Genomic DNA, 20,585 nt, shown 5'->3' with positions numbered 1-20,585 from the left:
CTAGGGAAGTGTAAATTCTGGGGCATGCTTTACAACCCGATTAGTTATAAGTACATGAGGATTTCAAATCAAGAAGCATCCACATGCATACCCTTGGATTATTTAAGAGATAAGGCGTATCCGAAATTAGCATATAGATCAGAGGCATGCAGTTGAGTGCTGCTAAAGTGGGCTATAAATGCCTGAAAAACAGTTGTTCTTCTCAAGAGAGCTTTACACCACTCCAAAATCTTGTTCAGGAAGTGTGAGCTCTGAGTCAGATGAACCCCACTCAAGTCCTGGTCTGGGCACCTGCCTGTGGTGTCATCTTGGGGCAAGCCCCCCAACCTCTCCAAACCTTTGTTTCCACCTCACAGGCCTGCTGGGAGGATCAAAAGGGACACGGTGAGCAAATGCTCTCTAAACAGTGAAGTACTGTGCAAATGCAAGACACCATCAATCCCTTCTTCTTACAGATTTATTTATACTCTGCCTCATTACAAAACAGGACTTGGGGGAGATGTCAGTAAGCCTCTTCATTTTATCTTGAATTTCAAGAAAGAAAGAAGAATCTTTTTTTTTCTGTAGGGGCATAAATACAATTTCCGTGAGGACACACATACAATTGCTTAACAAACCCTTGCTCAGACATAATGGAATTCCCTCCTCCTCAGTGTCATGGGGCTCATTCACCCACACATTCCCAATTCACTGAACGGAAGTACTGCTGAGTGCCTACTATGTGCAGTACCTGGCACAATGCCCAGCACTGAAACACTCATCACAGACACCACCACCTACACCATCACATGCATAAAACACACCCTTCACAAGTGGGAAGCATGTCGATTTTTGGAATCCCACGGTCTTAATGCAAAATGGCTCCCAGCCCTATCTTTTCTGTCTTTGTGATTGTGCTTTAGCCTTCTCTGAGCCGCCATTTGTTCAACAGAAACTGGAGAGCAACCATCCTCAAAGCCTCTCGGGGTGACTGGAGATACGGAATGTCAAGGACCTAGCCGGGTACTAAGAGATTTTCGACAAATGGCAGCTACTATCACTTCTCATTACTGCATATTTTGGTGCCTATTCCTAGAGTACTTCAGACAAACCACGCTTTTTTTTTTAAGGCAATAAAAAACAGCATTAACTTTTTTGTTTGTTTTAAATTAATATGAGTTCCCATAGTGTTTAGAAGAGAGGTCACAATGAGGAATGCTTGCTTCTGTCTCTCTTTTTAAAAATTTATAGCCCTTACATGTGATATTTAATGTAGCACTTCGTGTCGTCCTACAAAGACTAAATTTAAATTGAAGGAGCAGAAACATGGGAGACTCCTTGTTTAGGCTTAATTCGTACTTGAGTACAATAAAATGCTATCCTAGAAGCTAAAGTCATAAAGCTAAAAGTCAGGAAGGAAAAGAATGGCTAATTAAGCGCTGAAACTGAAATTTCTTTTTTTATCGCTGTTTCGTTAAGACCTAACAATTGGTCAGGCACAGGGGCTTAGATGTGCCATTCTAGTTAATGGCCGGTTACAAATTTCCACCGTAAACTTCATCTTCCTTCCAGTGCCTTAAATTTCAGGCACTGGGAGCTAATAAGTAGAGAAAGCTCTTAGGCCCAGGGCAATCTCTCTCTCAATCCAATCTCCCTCTCACTGCCCCCACCTTCCACCCTGCCATAACTGTTTGTAAGAGCTCTTGATTCTGTGCCCAGAAATCCAACTCTAGCTAAATTAATCAAGAAAGGAATACATTGGGTTATCCAGCTGGGATAGTAGTTTACATAGGGGAGAGATAAGAACCAGAGCTCCAGGGACTAGAAACAAAACTCACAGCCACCAACACATAGACTTTCTCTCCATTCCTCTTCTTTGTCTTTGCTCAGCCTTATTCTCCATCTCTCTATGGGAGGAAAAGGAGATGCTGACAGCTCCATATTCACATCCTCCCTCCTTAGGACCACAATAAATTAATCCCAGAGGGAGACCCTGATGGACCCTGCTTATGCTCGGTGCTGCCCCATGGTCCAGCAGACAGACCAGGTATGTGCCATCTGCCCATCATAGCAGATGCTGGCCATGCCCATCGGTGTCCTTTGGGCCCTCATCATCCTCATACAAGCCAAAGGCATCCCCCCGCAAGCACATGAGATTCTCCACCTGAGGACTTGTTCTTGGCCAAGAGAAGTCATAGGAAGTAGAAGTCCCTAGCAGCATTCCTCAGGCAATGTCAGACAGGAGATGGAAGATGGGAATCTCAATTTTCTTACCACTCAGGGGGACACTCTGAGATATGTTTCATACCATCAAAAGAGCTCACCAAAAGAAATGAGCCTCCGGTGCCCATAAAAGTAGCTTGCTCATTACCACACTATGCTGGCTTAAATTCCCTTATCTCATTTCTCCCTGTAAAGGTTAATTTTATGTGTCTGAGACTTGACTGGGCCACAGGGTTCCCAGATATTTGTTCAAATATTATTCTGAGTGTGTCTGTGAATCGCTTCTCGGCCTTTTGGCTAAGATCAAGTGGAGTGTGTCTGTGAGGGTGTTTTTGGATGAGATTAACATCTGAATTAGTAGACTGAGTACAGCAGATTCCTCTCCCTAATGTGGTGGGTCACAACCAATCAGTTGAAGGCCTGAATAGAACAAAAAGACCAACCCTCCCCCAAGTAAGAGAGGATTCTTCCTGCCTGACTGCCTTTGAACTGAAATACCAGGTTTTTCCTGCCTTCAGACTCCAACTGGGACATAAGGTCTTCTTAGGTCCTAAGCCTGCTGGCCTTTAGACTGGAAGTATAATATTGGCTGTCCTGGGTCTCCAGCATGCTAACTCATCCTACAGATCTCAGCGCTAGTCAGCCTCCATAATTGTGTGACCCAATTCTGTATGCAAACTTCTCATAATAAATAAATAAATATTGCATTATATGTTTTATATTATAAATATATACATAGGCTGTATTATATACTCTTATGTTATAAATAAGTATGTGTACATACACATATATCTTACTGGTTCTGTTGCTCTGGAGAACCACAATACACATTCATGCTCATACCAGTGCTTCTTGGAGTCACCTGACACATCTCACGCACATCCTCATCTCAGGTCCTGCTTCTGCGGGAACCCAGCCGAAGACCCCCAGGCTTTCAAAGGAGAGGAGAGATGCCTAGGACTGGCAGCCTTGCTGAACCACACAGAAGGGAGGAGTGCTACCTAAACAAAAGGGTGCTAGGCAAATACAAACCTAGATCTACTTTGGTCCTCATTGCTGGGCTGGAGGGATGAGGTACAACACAGCTCTCAACAAGCATCAACCATGGAAGGTGACTCCTGGACTGACCATCTGATCACACATCTGTGTCAACTAAGGTTCCTCCAGGAGAATCCATCCCCTTGTTTTCCCCCTGGCTCTCAGTGACTTCTCCAGCAAGCACATGAGCTCCTCGGCTCTGGAGCCCTGCTCTGTTCCTGTTTGGCCAATCTCTAGCCTTATCTCCCAATCTCCAGCTTTGTTCTTACCCATTCCATTCATGGCTGAACTTGACTTTGGTAGTTCCAATTTCTCAGATGGCTTTAAGGCCAGGGTTGCAAACTTAAATGCCCATCAGGGGCAGATATGTAGTACAAACAAACGAAGAAGACTGGAGATGGGACGACAGGGCCTGGTGGGGGCTGTGCAAACTGGAGAGCATGTGCCTCATCTAAGGAGACAGCAGGGACTCCATTCCAGGGAGCTTGTGGCAATGGAAGTGGAATATTGCCATACTGCCACTATTTTTTAAAGAGAAGCAAAAAAACCCAGGTTTTTAATATAAGACTATTGAATGCTGGTGACTAATTTTTTAAATATAAATACTGTGTGAGCCAAATCAACTTTTCTGCCAGCCTGAAGCTGCATGGGTCAGTGTTTGGCCCTGAGAATGAGTCTCAGACTTCCCACTCTAGGGGGTGGAGCTGACCAGAAGCCAGGGCTGCTATGCTCCGAAAACCATACGGTTCCACAGGCTGCTTCTTCCCTGTGATGACTGAGTATGGCGGGGATACTCCTTCCTGAAAGACACAAGGTTCCTGTCCCCAAAGATGGCTTGAGGACTCCCCTATGGTGACTGCACCCTAACTTCCTTCTCTCTCTCCTTCACTGGAGGTCACACCTGCAGTGCCTCCCAGGGGGACCTTCCAGCCTTCTGTCTCTGTCACAGGCATTTCTCTTAATAAAAATCATGCAGGTTTGGGGCACCTGGGTGGCTCAGTCGGTTCAGCATCTGCCTTTGAAGCTCAGGTCATGATCCCAGGGTCCTGGGATCAAGCCCCACATCGAGCTCCCTGCTCAGCGGAGAGCCTGCTCCTCCCTCTCACTCTGCTTGTGCTCTCTTGCTCTCTCTGTCAAATAAATAAATAAAATCTTTTTAAAAAAATTTTTTTTAAATCATGCAGGTTTAATCCCACAGTGGAGTCTGTTTCTCAGAGGAGCTAGATAACACAGCATCTTGTAAATTCTGCTTTCAACTCTCAGTTTATACTCACTTAAATCCTCCAAACTCTGGCTAGTTGGGTCTAGTTCCATCCGAGCTCCCACTGCTGGGTCCTGACCACCACCTGCCCCACACCACTACGAGATTCCCACGCTGACCTTCTACTCACATCCCAGAGGGCTCCACGCAGGGTGATGAATTTGGCTCCTCTCCTGACTGCACGAGGGTCACGCACACAACCCTGGAATGACTCTAGTGCCCACACATAAGAACTTTTTCACCAAAGACATGATCTGAACTTTCCTGCCAACACTCCTTGAGAACAAGAAAGCCTTCATGACAGCCTGCTTCTATTTATTTTCCAAATCCCTTATCCCCACACCCCACTTCTTGTGCAGACACTGTGGGGAATATATTTCTGGAGAAACTATGCAACCTCTGTACTTGAACCTTTCTTTCATCTCCAGCCTTGGTAGGGTCTGGCTGTGCCCCATGAGGCAGAGAAAGGATGTAATATGCAACTCTGTCAGGAAATCAACTGGTTAATTTATGTAACCAGAAATCAGCAACACAGTAGTAGGATGTGGAGGAAAAAAGCACTGAACTTGAAGTCAGAAGGCCTACACTAGGTTTAAGTCCAGGATTCTCAGCTACTTGCTGTGTGATCTCAAGCACGTTATACAATGTCTCTGTGCAACTGTCACATATCTATAAAATGGAGCTAGTGATACCCACTTCTCAGAGGGAGTGTGAGATCCAAATTGCATTCAATAAAAATGAATTTGCAAATGAAGTGCCTGGATTGGCCCCTCTCGTTTTCAACCACCAGAAACAACCATTCAGCACATCAAAAGAACTTCTTCTGGAAGGATGTCAGCAACATGGCTGAATATGTAAGTGTATCAGATCATTATGTTGTATATCTTACACTTACACAATGTTACATTTCAATTATATCTCAATCAAGTTTGGAAAAAAAGAATTTATTCTTTTATTCTAATACTTAGTGTTACGACTTAAAGGCTAAACGTAGGCACAACTGAAGGAATAATTGGGGAAGTCTAAACCTGTATTTTGGTGATAGTTATATAACTCTATACGTGAACAACTGAAAATCATTGAATTGTGTGGTTACAGTGGATAAAAATTACAGTATGTACATTATACCTCAAAAAAGCTGTTAAATCATAAAAAGAATGATGATGACCTTCTCTTAACCACTCCTCACAATGGCCTCCCAGAGCTGTGTGATCTGGTCACTGCCTAAGTCCCCTGATACCACTGCTTACTATCCTTTCTCACTCACTCTCCCCCAGCACACTGCCCCTTCTTTCTGTCCCACACTTATGCCTGCCTCAGGGCCTTTGCACTTGCTCTACTCTCTGCTCAGACATTTTTCCCCAGGTCATCACACAGCTGTTTGATTCCCCTCATTCAAGTGTCAGCTCACATTCTCCTAGATGCCTTCCCTGATCCATCTACCCCATCTAAGGGCACTACCCACTCCCTACTGCAGATATTCTCCATCACACAGTTGCCAGTGGTGGTTTATTCAGAGTACTTCTTACTACTGGAAATTTTTATATACTTGCTTATTTAGTTTTGCCCTCCCCAGCTATTTTGTGAGCTGTATAGGTAGAGAGAATGTGTCTTTTTTGTCATTCCTGCATCATCAGCACTTAGAATAGTACCCAGAGCATAGTGGGAGCTTAGCAGATATTTGCTGAATGAACATCAAGAAAAGATGTGAATTTGATATGCTAACAGCCCAATATCACTAAGCTCACTTTCCTCATCTGTCATAAGAAGACACCACCACCAGCCTCCCAGGGAATAATGTAAAAATTAGATCAGCTGTTAAGGGACTCCATAAATGCTAGCAGCCTTTCCTCCCAAACTCTGCCCCTTCTTTCCTTTCTTTCTAAGACTAAAACAAATCACAACTAAACAAACTATTCTTTAGAATGAGATCAGCAGCAAAAATCCAACATAATCAACCAATTGCCAAATGACATCTGCTGATTAAATTTGCTACTGTGGATGCTACTCTTGCTTCCCGGGAGCAGCAGAGACATCGTGACCAGAAATAACAATCAAGACAGGCACGGCCCAATCTCAAACCCCCGGGCATGAACCTGACAAAACCTTGCAAGCATCTGATTTCAACTACCAGTGTACACACCTGGTTTAATAAAATGACTTTCCCCACCCTGACAACAAGCATCGTTGACACGCAACAAAAGCTGACATTCTAAAGGAAAGCTAGAAGTCAGCAAGAAGAGTATCTTGCTACTTGCAAATCAAAAGACCAGACACTCAGAAACCTCTGAAATAAGACTAAACAGCAGACCTCTGGGCCAGCCCCTTTTATCATACAGTTAGAGAAACTGAGGCCCAGAGAGGGTAAGTGATTGATGACAGTCACACAGCCAGTTTACACCAGAGCCAGGAAGAGACAACCAGCTCTTCTGAACCTCTATGAAAGGTTCTTTCTAATATTCCAGGCTGGCTACAGATACGACTGTTACTTCTGCCCAATTAGCATCCTCTCCTTGGCTGGTAACAGGATTTCTGCTTTCTTTGAGGCCAAAAAAAATCCTTCCTTCATTATTCATCCCTGTAGTTTGGGTAGAATTGACACCATCCCCTGGCACTAACTGTGAGCACATGACCAGGACTGACCAATCACCATCTTCTACTTCTGTGGCCACAATAATCGGTTCAGAGGAAAGGGGCACATGACCCTAAATGTCCAACAAGAGTCAGCCCCAAAGCTTCTGTCAAGGCTCTCGGCAATATAAGTTCCTTTTCTAAGTTTTTTACGAAGCTGATAAGAGGAAAGTCAGTTACTGATGACACAGGAAAGAGCCTGATAATGAAGTCAACATGAATGAAAACAAAGCTGAAAGCTCCAGATCAGAGAGATTCCAAAATACATCACCTAAGCACCTGGACCCAGCCATAAGTGAAGTCCAGTTCTGTTTATGGGCTTTGGAGTTGCAGAACAGGAGCAAGATGTAACTGTAAAAGCTTGGCTAATATAGCACCTCACCTCTCATCCAATTTCATGGAATATAAAAAACATTATCGATTAAAATTTACAAACAGCATTGATATAAAAGCCCTGCTATTTCAAAAACGGAATTTTTCTCCTCTTTTACTATATGGCCTATGGATATTCCTAACCCATTCTGGGTGTCAGCTTTTATCTCTCTCAAATGGAGCAGGTACAGTATACCTTGTTTGCCTTGGGGAAAAAGTCAGATTACCTTATCCAGTAAAGTACAGAGAAAGGTATAAAATATTATTATTTTGCAAGAAATTCCAGTACGTAAGTCCAAGAATATATGAACAAGGGCATTAGAATCAGACTGATGGACTCAGACTCCAGCAACATCATTTACTTGTTGTGTGACTTTGGACAAGTCACCTAACCTCTCTGGCCCTCAGTTTCCACTTCTGTAATAGGGAGACCCCAATCAAATCTGCTGCATAGGACAGTTGTAGAAAGCAATACATACATAAAGTGCTTAGTTCACTTAGTTCTGGCACAGTATAAACAGTCACTCAAGATTTGGATTATGATTGTTGCTGATAACTATTTATTTGTTACTATAACAAATGTGGATGATACCGTAACAAATGTTGCTAATGTTATTGCTGTTGAACCTTGTATTCTACCAAATAAACACAACTTCCTCTAGCCAATAGGAACTTCTGTCCTATAATCCACCAGCCTCCTTAGCAGACCCAGCTACCTAGCTTATCAAAGAAATGACTTAAATTCTTCAATCAAGACAACTTCAAGGAAGAAAAATAAAACACAACCAGTCCAGCTACAACTGCCATTCAGAAAAGTTTCCCAATTACCACAACACTTCTGTGCATCAAATATGAATTACTTTAATTGCCCCATAAGAACGCACTGTTGAAACATTTGACTTGCCCAGAACTAATCGTCTGTCAAAAAGATATTTTGCAGCCAAGCAAATCGCTTAATTGGACATCTAATTTAACTGAAACCTTTTTTTGTTTCCTGCTTATTTCATGCTTTCTTCCTTTGTTTTTGCCAAATTGCAAATGCTAGGCTCTGCATTTTCAGAAATCATTTTATCTTGGGATTTTTTTTCCTATTATAAAAGTAATACATGTTCATTATAACAAACTGAAAAAAATTTAATGCAAAAGGGAAAAAAAAAAAAAAAACCAATTGCCCCTGGACTCGCTGCCCAGAGAAAGACTACTGAGATTGCAGCAAATTTCCTTCCCAATTATTTTCTATAATACATTGTTCTACATAGTTAACAAAAACATATTCAGTTTTGTAGCCTGAACTTTCAAGTTTATATTTTAAGTTGAATATTTCCACTTGCCCTTCCCAGATCTTCAGAACATCTTTAGAAACAGCAGAATATTTGCAACAACAGCCTGCTTCACCTCCCACTTAATGTTGGACCTTTGGGTTCTTTATGAATAAATTTTTGCTCATGCTTCAGATATATTTTCCTTAGGAAAGAGTCTCCTTATTGGAAGACAATTCTCCATGCATCTCTCATGTTTCTGCACATCTGGTATCAGCTTTTGTTCCCAACTATCTCTACAAGGATGTTTTCAGCTAACAGCGTTGGAAGACACATAATAGAGCAGAAAGCAGATTTGTTTGCTAACCAGGTTTATAAAGGATGTGCCTCCCTCCAAGGCTAAAATTGGGGGGCACCTTTATAAAAAGACTGGGATTCCTCAGCCAGGATGCAAACCCACTGTGTGCATGCCACCCCTGAGGAGCTTAGGCGTCCAGGGGAAGTGGCACAAACATGAAGCACATGCTTCTCACCATGCCAGGAATAATAATGCCCTTTGTCTCTGACCCAGGAGTCTCACGTCTTCTGCCTGCATGCACGAAAACTGTGGCGGGATAATTTGCTAGCTTGTGTGCAGCGTAATATCTCTGACCTTCATAGTTCTTGATATTCTAGAAGTAAACTTGAGGGGTCAGGGGGCAAAAGCATTGCTAAAACCCTTCATGCCTATTCCCAATTAGCTTTCGAAACTTAAATGTGAATCACAGTCTAAAATGTGTCTTGTCTTCAGGAAGAGGTACACCTGCCTGACTTGAGTTCAGGGAGCCTCTCCTCTGGAGCCCACGCCAGTCTCAGCCACCATTCTCTTCATGTCCTTTAAGATGTGTTTTCCTCACTACTCATGTCCCTCAGCTGAGCTGACTTTCTTTTCTGGATTACTCTTTTGTGTAATAGAAAGTGGGTGTGAAGGTCAGAATAAAAGGGAAAAGGGGAGAATTTGTCTAATTTCTACCCAGTGCCAGGCACAATGTGGAGAACATTTTGATGAGACAGGAGGCATCCGTTATTTGTGCCTACCAAGCAGCCCCTGCTCTATGAAGCTCTCCAGGAACCACACTTTAGCCTCTGACCTGGCTGCATGGGCGACCATGTGAACTAAGCTTAGCCAATGAGAGTCTTTCCCTGGCATTTTTTCCACACGGTAGCCATGTGACGTCTCTTCCATTCTGAAACAAGGCAGGTTACGGGAGCCGTGGTTCTAGTTAAGTACGGAAAAGCAATCTGAAACAGCAAGGCCACCACAGTGAAAACAGATAGAAGAGGCACGGAGAATGGTTTACTGCACAGTTCCTTTTGCCCCTCCTGCTCAACTGCACCTCTACCTTTCCCAGAGTTAGTTACCGGAGTCAGTAAATTCCCTTTTATTGTCTTAATATTACTTTTAATGAGTTTCTGTTCTTTGCTACCAAAATAATCCTATTAATAGTAGCTAGAATTCAGTGTTTCAGGTACTATGCCCATTAATCCACCTAGCCCCGTCTACAGTGTGGGAGGGAAGATACTTATATTAAGCCCCAATTTACAAAAGGGGAAGCTGAGGTTAGTGAAGTGAAATGACTTGCCCAGGGTCACTCAGCTTAAACCCAGAGCCCGCACTCCTGCCCACTATGTTATAACACAGACACATGACCTCTTCTCGTCATGCTGGGGAAGACAGAACTGGGGACCGAAGGAGGAGAAGGAGCTCCAAGGAGCACTAATTAGGTCGCCCTTCCCAAGGGGAGGAGTGTGGGGGGCAGTGACCCTGTTCAAGTCCAGCCAGCCCTCACATGCTCGGAGGCAGGGTGGCACTCTCTCCAGCCATCCACAGTGCTATAGACTGAATTTTGTGTCTACCCCAAAATTCATACTGAAGCCCTAACCCCTCAAACCTCAGAATATGACTGCATTTCGAGACAGGGCATTGAAGGAAGTAAGTTAAAATGAGGCTCTTTGGGTGGGACGCTAGCCCAGTCTGACTGGTTGTCCTCATAAGAAGACAGAGAGACACCATGGGCCCGCACACACAAAGCAAAGACCACGTGAAAACACAGCAAGAAGGCAGCCACCTACAAGCCAAGGAGTGAGGCCTCAGGAGAAATTAAACCTCCTGACTCCTTGATCTCGGACTTCCAGCCTCCAGAGAAAATAAACTGCTGTTGCTTGACCGCCCAGCCCATGCTATTTGTTATGGTGGAACCAGCAAACAAATACATGCAGTAACGCAGCACTGCTTCTGTCAGCTCCGGGTGCACAGTAGGTACATACACACCCACACATATGCACACGAAGACTTTTAGAACAGGGAATCAGTGCACGCTGCTTCTGTGCGGAGAGCAGTGCACAAATAGTTGCTGTTCACTCACGGAATCTGCTTTGTTTACAGTTCTCATCCCACCAGGCCCTTCATACCCACTGGGGAAACGTTTCACATGAACACCCTGTCACTCTTAACACTCTACACCTGACGGTTGGGAGAAGCTTCCAAATCAAACATAGACAGGGTATTTGTCCCCCAGCTCCCTATCTGTATTTTGATACGGAAAAAATTCTATATTATAGTTCAACTAGAATCTTGGCAAAGGGGAAAAAAAAGGAAACCTGCCTAGAAATGGAAAGATGTCAGGTAATGAACAAAGCTGTACTAAGATACTGGTAGAGTATTTGCCAACCAAGGGTTGGCCCCTCGGGAGTCAGCCACCTTCTGACGGCAGGACTGCTGTGTGTCTGTCTGTGTGTGTAAGAAGCACAGGACGACAAACCCTGGGGTCAGGCAAGATGATGGGGGGAGAGGTAGGGACAGAAGATTTTATGACTTTAGGAAATGGTTTTATATTGTCTGAAAGGCAGCAACCCAAAGCTTCAAGCTCACCCCAAAGGAAAATTAGGCCAGGTTTCTGTACACATTTGGATCTTACAAACATGGACACACATATATCCTTCTCAATATTCAGAGACCTCTGTTGTCCACTTCTCCAGAAAGCAGAGGTGAATTTACCATGAAGCTTAGGCTTCTGGACCTTTCTCTTCCATGGGTCCTTTACATGGTGTACCTCTGGAGAGCTCTAAGTGGGAAGGAAAAGCCAGGTTGCAAGATAAAGCACCTCTAGATTCACATTTCCGATTAATTACCTATAGAGATCTCAGAAGAATAGAATGTAAATATCCAAAGGCTCCAAAAATCTGCTTTATTTTCTCACTCTAAACAAGTATTTCCTTTTCTGTCTAATTTTATATTCGTAATCTTGCATTCTTTTTCCTGAAGAGAGATTGTAAGCTTCAGGCCCCACAAAACCTGGATCCACTTCTGCCAAAGTAATATGTTCCGTATGACATCTATGGAGAAATCCTAGTTATTTCTGAGCATCTCGGATTTTTCTGATACCAAGACAGCTTTGACTTTGAATATCTCATTGTCTAAATTTAAAGACCCTCGGGGGAAGCTAAGTCATAATCAGGGCCATAAAAGCTCCAGACTAGATGGATTTGGGGACAGAGAATGGGTTAGAAGGAATGTCCTAAAACAATTAATTATACTGATGGGAAGAATGAAAGGTGAGGCTACTATATACAGCTGTCTCGGTCCTCACGCTTGTCAGTCTTCAGATAACTGTCAAATTCCAGCCGTAAGTGGAGAGTAGAGGAGAATTCAGACCCATCACTGTTTGCTTACAGAGTTTACTTAATTAAGCCACTCTATCCTTAACTGACAGGTTTTTAAAAAATAGCCAAAGTAATATACTCTTTGCTACATAATAGCAAAAATAATAGCTAACATTCATCATCATCTACTCTGTTACAGGTTTCCTATTTTAATACTCAAACTAATCCCATGAAGCAGTTCTTACGGCTCCAATTTCATTGATGAGAAGGTGGAGCAAGGCCCAGAGAGGGTAAAGAGTTTATCGGAGGTCACACAGCTAGTGAGTAGAAAGTCAAACTCGAGCCCTCTGATTTTAAAGTCTGTGATCGTTCCTTACTGCTCCCCCTCTGAACTCAATGACCACTTCCTACATGTGTAACAGCTTAGAACCAGGATGGGCAAGGCTATGCTTCAGGAACAACCAACCTCCGATTGGCAATAACTTAAAACAACAAAATTGTATCTCTCACTCACACCACCTGTTTTTTACAGGTCAGATGGAGGCTCTGCCCAGTGCTGACCTCACTCCCAGACCCAAGCATACAGAGCAGCCACCACCTGGAATGCTGCCACCATCTGCAGCAGAGAAAAGAGAGTGTGGTGCCTCACATAGGGGCTCTGAAAGCTTCCACCTGAAAACGACAACCATCACTTCCGTGCCTACATCAATGGCCAAAGCAAGTCACATGGTCATGTCCATCACTGGTGGGATATGGAGGATCCTCCATGTGCCCAAAAAACAGAGTACAGAAATGCTTGCCAAACAGTATTAATGACTCCCCTAGGGCTTAAAAGACCTTACCATATCTTATTCCCATCCAGATAACATCAGATGTCTTTGTCTCTGGCTCCCCATCACAAAGGTGAGGAGGAGACATGTAATTACCTACCATTGTCCAGAAAGACTTAATAAAAAGGCTGGGTTTGGGGTGTTTTCCTTCCAAGAGTTTCCCATTTGTCAGACACTGTTGTTCCAGCAGATAATTCTGTCAAGACCTCTCAAAACCCAGGCTAAGATTTATCTATCCATAATCCCCAAATTCCTCATTCAGTAGAGAAATGATTCTACAAATATCTCCAGGTTCATTTCCTTGAGCGCGACTTATTCTGACCCTCCAACATTCCCCGGTCAGGGCTAAATATGCTGAGTCCAGATGATGGAAGACGCCAGGACCCTGAGCTAACGAGACACAGATGACAAAGGCTGCCCAAATAAACACCATCATGATTAGTCATTGGATATTCTATGTCTGGCAAGTTATATCATTATACACTTATTCATTCAATCAATCAATAACTATGTGCTGAATAGAACACTATAGTTACAAGCACAGCTCTGTAGCAAGAAGACCTCTGTTCAAATCCCAGCTCCCCTGCTTATTAGCTATATGACTCCTGAGTGCCTCAGTTTCCCCATCTAGAAAAATGCGGAACATAATTAATAGTTATCTCCTTCATTGGGTTGAGAGGATTAAACGAGCTAATATGTGTAGGTCACTTAGAATACCGTTATCTCCTTACAAAGTGCCATGTAAATATTTGCTATTATTATTACTATATGTCAGGCATTGTTCTAAGGAATGAAGAGACAGCAAAGAATAGGACAGAGAAGATCCCTGTCCAGTGGAGCTTATATTCTAGAGAGGGAAAGAGACTTTATTAAGCAAACAACCCCTGATCTAGCCATACCTGAAGCTAATGCTACATCCATGAACTTTCCAATTTCTTGACACGCTCTTTTCCTTTTCTGATTTCCTGAAGGACTAGGGCCAGTTCAAGCTGAATCTCCTTCATTTGTGAACAAAAGTTTCCTGACCGATGCAAAAGCCCCAAAGCCTAAGCTCGTCCTAGTCTGCCCGTCAGCCTCTTTTCGGCTGAGTGTCTATCCGTTTGTACCCAACACCTCTCTGAGGGTCTCTTTAGCTTCTACCTAACCCCATCAGTGTGTCAAATCTGTTAAGCCACCTGGTGAGGCCCCTGCAGATTCAAGCCAGTCTTTAAACAGAAACTATGAACAGTAAATTATAACAAGCATGATGTGGTCCATCACACAAGAGAGCAACAAGGTCTGTCTTGGTGCCCACAAGTTTTATGCAAACCATGACTATTTTTTTTTAAAGATTTTATTTATTTATTTGACAGAGAGAGACACAGTGAGCGAGGGAACACAAGCAGGGGGAGTGGGAGAGGGAGAAGCAGGCTTTCCACAGAGCAGGGAGCCCGATGCGGGACTCGATCCCAGGACCCTGGGATCATGACCTGAGCCAAAGGCGGACGCTTAACAACCGACCCACCCAGGCACCCCCATGACTATGTTTTAAAACCATACATATATATATACACATAGTAATTTCCCAAGTAAATTAGATTTCCTCATGTTTTATCTAATTAATGTGGCCCTTAACATAAGAAGGATAACTTCTTAATTGCCAGCTAATTCCATCAATAGAATGCATTTGTCTCACTCCTTTAGAGGCCCCTCCACATCTAGAGAACGTCTGCCACCCTGACAAGCAAAGAACAAGGGAGACAGGAGCATCTGTGGGTGATAGTGAAATATGCACGGGTTTGGAGTCTGATGGGCCTAGCTTTAAATCTGGCTCCATCACTTATTTATTGTACGCCTTCATTTGGATTTCCCCAGAAACAGACCCTGAGACAAGAATGCAAGTGCAGGTGGTTTATTTGGGAGGCAAAGGAAACACAGTGGGGGAAGTGAGACAGGTGAGGGAGGGCAGGGAGCCGAAGGCGAACCATCAAGCGAGTTACCACCCTGGACAACCGGAGCTGAATCTTGCAGAGAAACCCTGGGAGACAGGGACGGGCTGAGACACAGCCAGTCATGCGCTGGTTCGCATGCGGTAACGGACTCTCCAGAACAAAAGGAAAAAGAAAAAGAAAAAGCCCTGATGTGTCATGTTTGCCCATTTCCGTAGTGTAAATACTCCCCCCGTGGCCGATTTCAAACTGATGACCTTGGGGAAAGGTGCACACAACCAGCTCTCGCACACTGTGGGCACAGGCGGGGGCCATCCACAACACACAGCAGTCCCCAAGAGAGGACACCCCCTGGCGGAGGGGGGAGCTCCCCCAGACGTCCCTGTGTCATGCGGTGGGCAAAGAAGGTTACAACCAGAGAAAGTCCTCAGGCAAAGAAACACAAATGCACTTGGCTGGGCCAGCAGACAAGCAAGCGCTGAGCGTTAGGATGCGTGGGAACACTGAAAGCGCCCGCTACCTTGAGTGACTGTGGAAGAGCTGCTTCCTGTCTACCCCTCAGGACCTCGTCTGTAAAATAGGGATCATTCACTCTTGCCACAAATACTCACGGAGAACATACCACGTGGCAGGCACTGTTGAGGCCCCTGGGGATGTGACCTGGAGCAACACTCACGAAGTCACTGTTACAGACCTTCATGCCAGTGGGGGGCAACAGCCTCTAATCATGCAAACCACAAAGTCGCAAAGGCCATTCCAGAGTCAGAGAGGGTGACGTGACAAGGATTAACTTGGAGGAAGGGGCGTGAATGGGAAAACCCCCTAAAAGGGTCCCATTTAAGGTGTGTGAGAACCAACAGATGAGCATGAGACATCGCATGAAGGTGTGGGGAAGAGCATTCCAGGCGTGGGGCACTGCAGCTGCGAAAGCCTCGAGGTGGGACAGCACGAGGGAATGGAGGCCAGTGTGGCTGGGTCGCAGCAAGTAGGTCAGAAGCTAACAGGCGGAATCAGCGCAGGCAGGGCCCAGGCGGCTTCACAAGCCATGTGGATAGCAATGCATTTTTTTTTTTTTTAATTTTTTTTTGAAGATTTTATTTATTTATTTAATTGACAGAGACAGCTAGAGAGGGAACACAAGCAGGGGGAGTTGGAGAGGGAGAAGCAGGCTTCCCGCCAAGCAGGGAGCCCGATGTGGGGCTCGATCCCAGGAACCTGGGATCATGACCTGAGCCGAAGGCAGGCGCTTAACGACTGAGCCACCCAGGTGCCCCAGCAATGCACTCTTGAAGATTTGTTAGGAGGGTGAAATGAGCTCCCCTGGGTTCACTAGCCATGTCCCATTTTGTTAGACCAGGAAACAGACCCATCTCAAAATTTCACCAATTAATTTCATGCCTTCCTACTATGCTTACAGGAGCCAGAAATCTAGTATCTCCATCTAGATTTCCATTCCCATGATCCAAAAATCCTGAAGATGTAGTTAATCAAAAGGTCACTTCCAAACTCCAGACAGAGAAACCGGAGGCGGAATGGCCACCCCGTGTGCATCTGCCTTGTCCCCAGGGCTGCCCCAAGGTGTTGCTGCTGACAGCCAGTTCCGCATAGTGGGGCTGTCTGCCTACTTTGGGAGGGTACCCACGTGGTCCAGTCCCTACACAGAACACAGCCATCATCCTCCACACTTCAGCTCCTGGGTTCCAGCTCTTCCAACTTACATGCAAACACTCAAACCTTTCAGCGTCTGTTCCCCTCTAGGGCCTCAGGATCTTATCTTATAGACCTGAGTTGGCGCCGTCCCAATCTATTCCTAGTCTAGTGTAAATTGGGTCAACAGCTAGGTCACCACCTCTCCTCCAAGGTAATTTTAGTTCTGGAGTTTTGTTTTCTTTCTCTGCCATTAGGCAGTTGTTGGGAATATTCCCAACTCTCCAAATAGATTTCCACATCTCATAAGGATGGGGCTAGGAGAGGAATGAGTAACAATTGACTTAAATAACTGTATTTTTAAGCTTTTACTCCATGCCTGGCCCTATGTTGAGGAACATGAATACATATTTACAAAAATGTAGATATAAATTCTCTTAATCATCACCATGTTATCCCATCTGACAGATGAGAACACTGAGACACAGGAAGATTAAAATCGTTGCCCAAGATCATATGCAAATAAGTAACAGAAACACAATTTGAAGATAAGCAGTCTGACAAGAGAGCCCAAGCTTTTAAGCCTCTCTGACCCATCTCCTACTAGAAAATTCTCTATGCGAATTGATGCACCTTCTCCCCAGCAATCCTTTTGAGCACCAGAAATCTTGAAATGGCAGGCTTGCTCAGGTCAGAAAGGCTTTAGTGCACCTTATTCCCAGAACAACTTGCAAAACAAAGAGGTCAACACAAGGGAGTGACCTGGAGATAAAGCAATCTGAAGCATGTTTTCACCAAACATGCAACTCCAATTAATGAAAATCAATTTCTTGCATTTTTTCTATTTTTTAAAGGCTCGGCTGAGATTGTCTATTATGACACTGAATCCTTGCATGATCCAGAGAAGACAGGTAACAGATTTCTTGATGTCAGAGAGACCCTGTTATAAAGGACTGGACAATTTTAATTAATACAACTGGAAATTTGTTGCAATATCCTTGTGAATCTGAAGTTATAAAGACTGGCTTAATGTGTCATAAGAACTGTGCTGGCATGCCTTTATAATTCCTTCTTTTTGTTTGTGATTTGTTTTTGTTTTTGTTTTTTTTTTCAATTTCTTTGTGATAATCCCTAGTTTAGGGGAATGTCTGGGTTTATACTATTCCTTGCTTGGGGGAATCTGATTACTGGACCCCCTCACCTCCGACCAGCCAGCTAGGAAGTGGTTCACTATACACAGAGCCTCTGCCACAACTAAGTTGTGGGTCAGCAACACCAGGGCCACAGGGAAGGCAGACACACTGGGTAAGCAAGGCTAATTCCCCAGTCCATTGAGCCTGCATTTTCTATCTATGAAACTGGATTAATCATGTTTTTCATTTTCTATATTTTATGATGCTCTGACATTTTGGTGCCTTCTGGACCCAGGAAGGGACTGGCCCTCCCAGGATTAGCGAATTCTTACAGACAGCAAACAGTTTGCCTTTGAGCATGCCTTTGATTTGTGAACCAATCAATCCCCAATCCACATCCCCCTATCCACCTTCTTTTATCATATTCCCACAGTTTGGGACACTATCTCTCTGCCTTAAATCATACCAAGGACAGGTATCAGACAGCTACCTAGAGCCCACAGCCTTCCAAGGTTATTCGAACTAGCCAATCCCATGTTTGCTCAGTGTACCTACCCTGCCTTGTCTATGAAACCACAATAAATGCTTGGGCCCACATTTTCTCTTTGCTCCTCCTGTGTCCTGACTGGCCCTGGTGCTTCTCCACGCAGCCCTGTGTAGTAGGGCAGGCCCCTTCTATTGGGAACTATCTAGGCAACAAACTATCTTTTCAATGGCAATCGCCCTCTGAACTGTTGGTCTCACCAAACCTGAATAAAACAAAATCCCAGGTACATATTTAAAAAATAAATGAGTATCACAATGCCAGCTTATGGTATTATTTGCTTCTGGGTAGCCAAAAGTGCCTAAATAAAGGGCATATCTCTTTCAAAGAGGCTAATAAGGACAGGTAAGATGGTACTGGGGGAAGTGCTCTGGAAGGCAGCAGAAGATCATAATTCTTACAACTCTGCCATTCAAGGGCTACGTCATCTTGGGCATGTCCTTTAATTTTATCAGTGCCTTCACCTGAGGGGATAATAAGGTCTGCCCTACCTGTCCCATAGAGCTGCTGTGAGAACCACAGGAGACCGAGATGTGAAAGTTCTTTTAACCTTGGAAACACCACCAGGAGTAAAAATTCACGGGGCAGGAGCTACTAGAAGACAGTAGAGCTTAGTGGTTAGGAGCTGAAGCTCTTAAGTCAGGCTATTTGGGTTCAGATAACTTCAGGCAACTTCATTTCTCTAAGCCTCAGTTTCCCCACTTGTAAAATGGGTATGATAAGAGTACCTTCCCCACAGAACTGATTTGTGGATAGGATACGGTGAGGCATGTTCACCAGAAACAAAGAGCAGTGTTGGGATTCACTGAAAAAAAAAGATGTGGACCTCACCTTCCAGGAAAGACAGACAAGCTAAAAATCCAGAGAAGGGATGTGCACCCACACTCCCTTCTAGAATAAAGACCTGGTAATTTGTACTAGTGTCCTCCAGCCATTGTCCCCTGGAGCTCAGTCTCCATGGTATCTGACACATGATCAGTGCTCAGTAAACATGAAGCATGGCTGGCACTGAGAAGAACAAGATGCTCAAGGTCTCCCCTTCAGCTTCCCTTCTTACCAATGAGCAGAATCATCATTTTACCTCTCTGTCTACTGTCCTGGTACTGAAATCTGTTTCCAGGGCCTGTGACCCTAGAGAACACCATCAGATGTCTGTGGGGTACATCAAACTCAACTTCTCCAAAAATGAATTTATTCTACCTTCCAAATAATTTTACTCCAATTTCTGGCCCCCTTTCTCAGTGAATATCATCATCATTCACCCAGTTACCCAAGCCAAAAGCCTGAACGTGATCTCTGAGTCCTTCTCCCTTATACCCCACATCCAATCAATTGCCATGTTCTTTTTAATCTACTTCTTAAACCATGGGCTTAATTTGGGAACCCTGTTTTCTCATTTGGACTTGTCTACCTGATCAAATACAGCATCTGGAGCTCCAGCCATTGCATCCAAATCCCAGGCCAGCAGCAGTAGGAAAGGGCAAAAAAAAAAGGTATGACCCTTCCTCTGAGAAAATGTCCATATACCTTTCTCTTTGCATTTCATTGGCCAAAACTAAATCACAGGAACGCAATTAGTTACATGACAAACTAGAAACTGTGGGTTTGGGTTTTTTGGTTTTTTTTTTTTTTTTTTGGTGAGTCCATGTCGTCCTAATTAAAATCAGGGTTTTGGCTTCTTTCCTTCCTCAAAAATTCAGTCTTAAAATCATTAAAAGGAATCAAGCAAGGTAAGCATCCGTAACAAGGGACAGAGGTGCAGCAGGGGGTGTTGAAGCCTATGGGTATATAAACTGGAACTTTTTTTTTTTTAAGATTTTATTTTTATTTATTTGATAGAGAGAGACACAGCGAGAGAGAGAACACAAGCAGAGGGAGTGGGAGAGGGAGAAGCAGGCTTCCCGCTGAGCAGGGAGCCCGATGCGGGGCTCGATCCCAGGACACTGGGATCATGACCTGAGCCGAAGGCAGACACAATGACTGAGCCACCCAGGCGCCCCTATAACCTGAATCTAATCATGAGAAAACATCAGACAATCCCAAAATGAGAGACCTTATACAAAATAAATGGCCTGTACTCTTCAGGAGGACCAAGGTC

Source organism: Neomonachus schauinslandi, chromosome 5, assembly GCF_002201575.2.
Source record: "Neomonachus schauinslandi chromosome 5, ASM220157v2, whole genome shotgun sequence".
Lineage (NCBI taxonomy): Eukaryota > Metazoa > Chordata > Mammalia > Carnivora > Phocidae > Neomonachus > Neomonachus schauinslandi.
The sequence above is the reverse complement of the archived record's forward strand: the minus strand, read 5'-3'. Positions refer to the sequence as shown.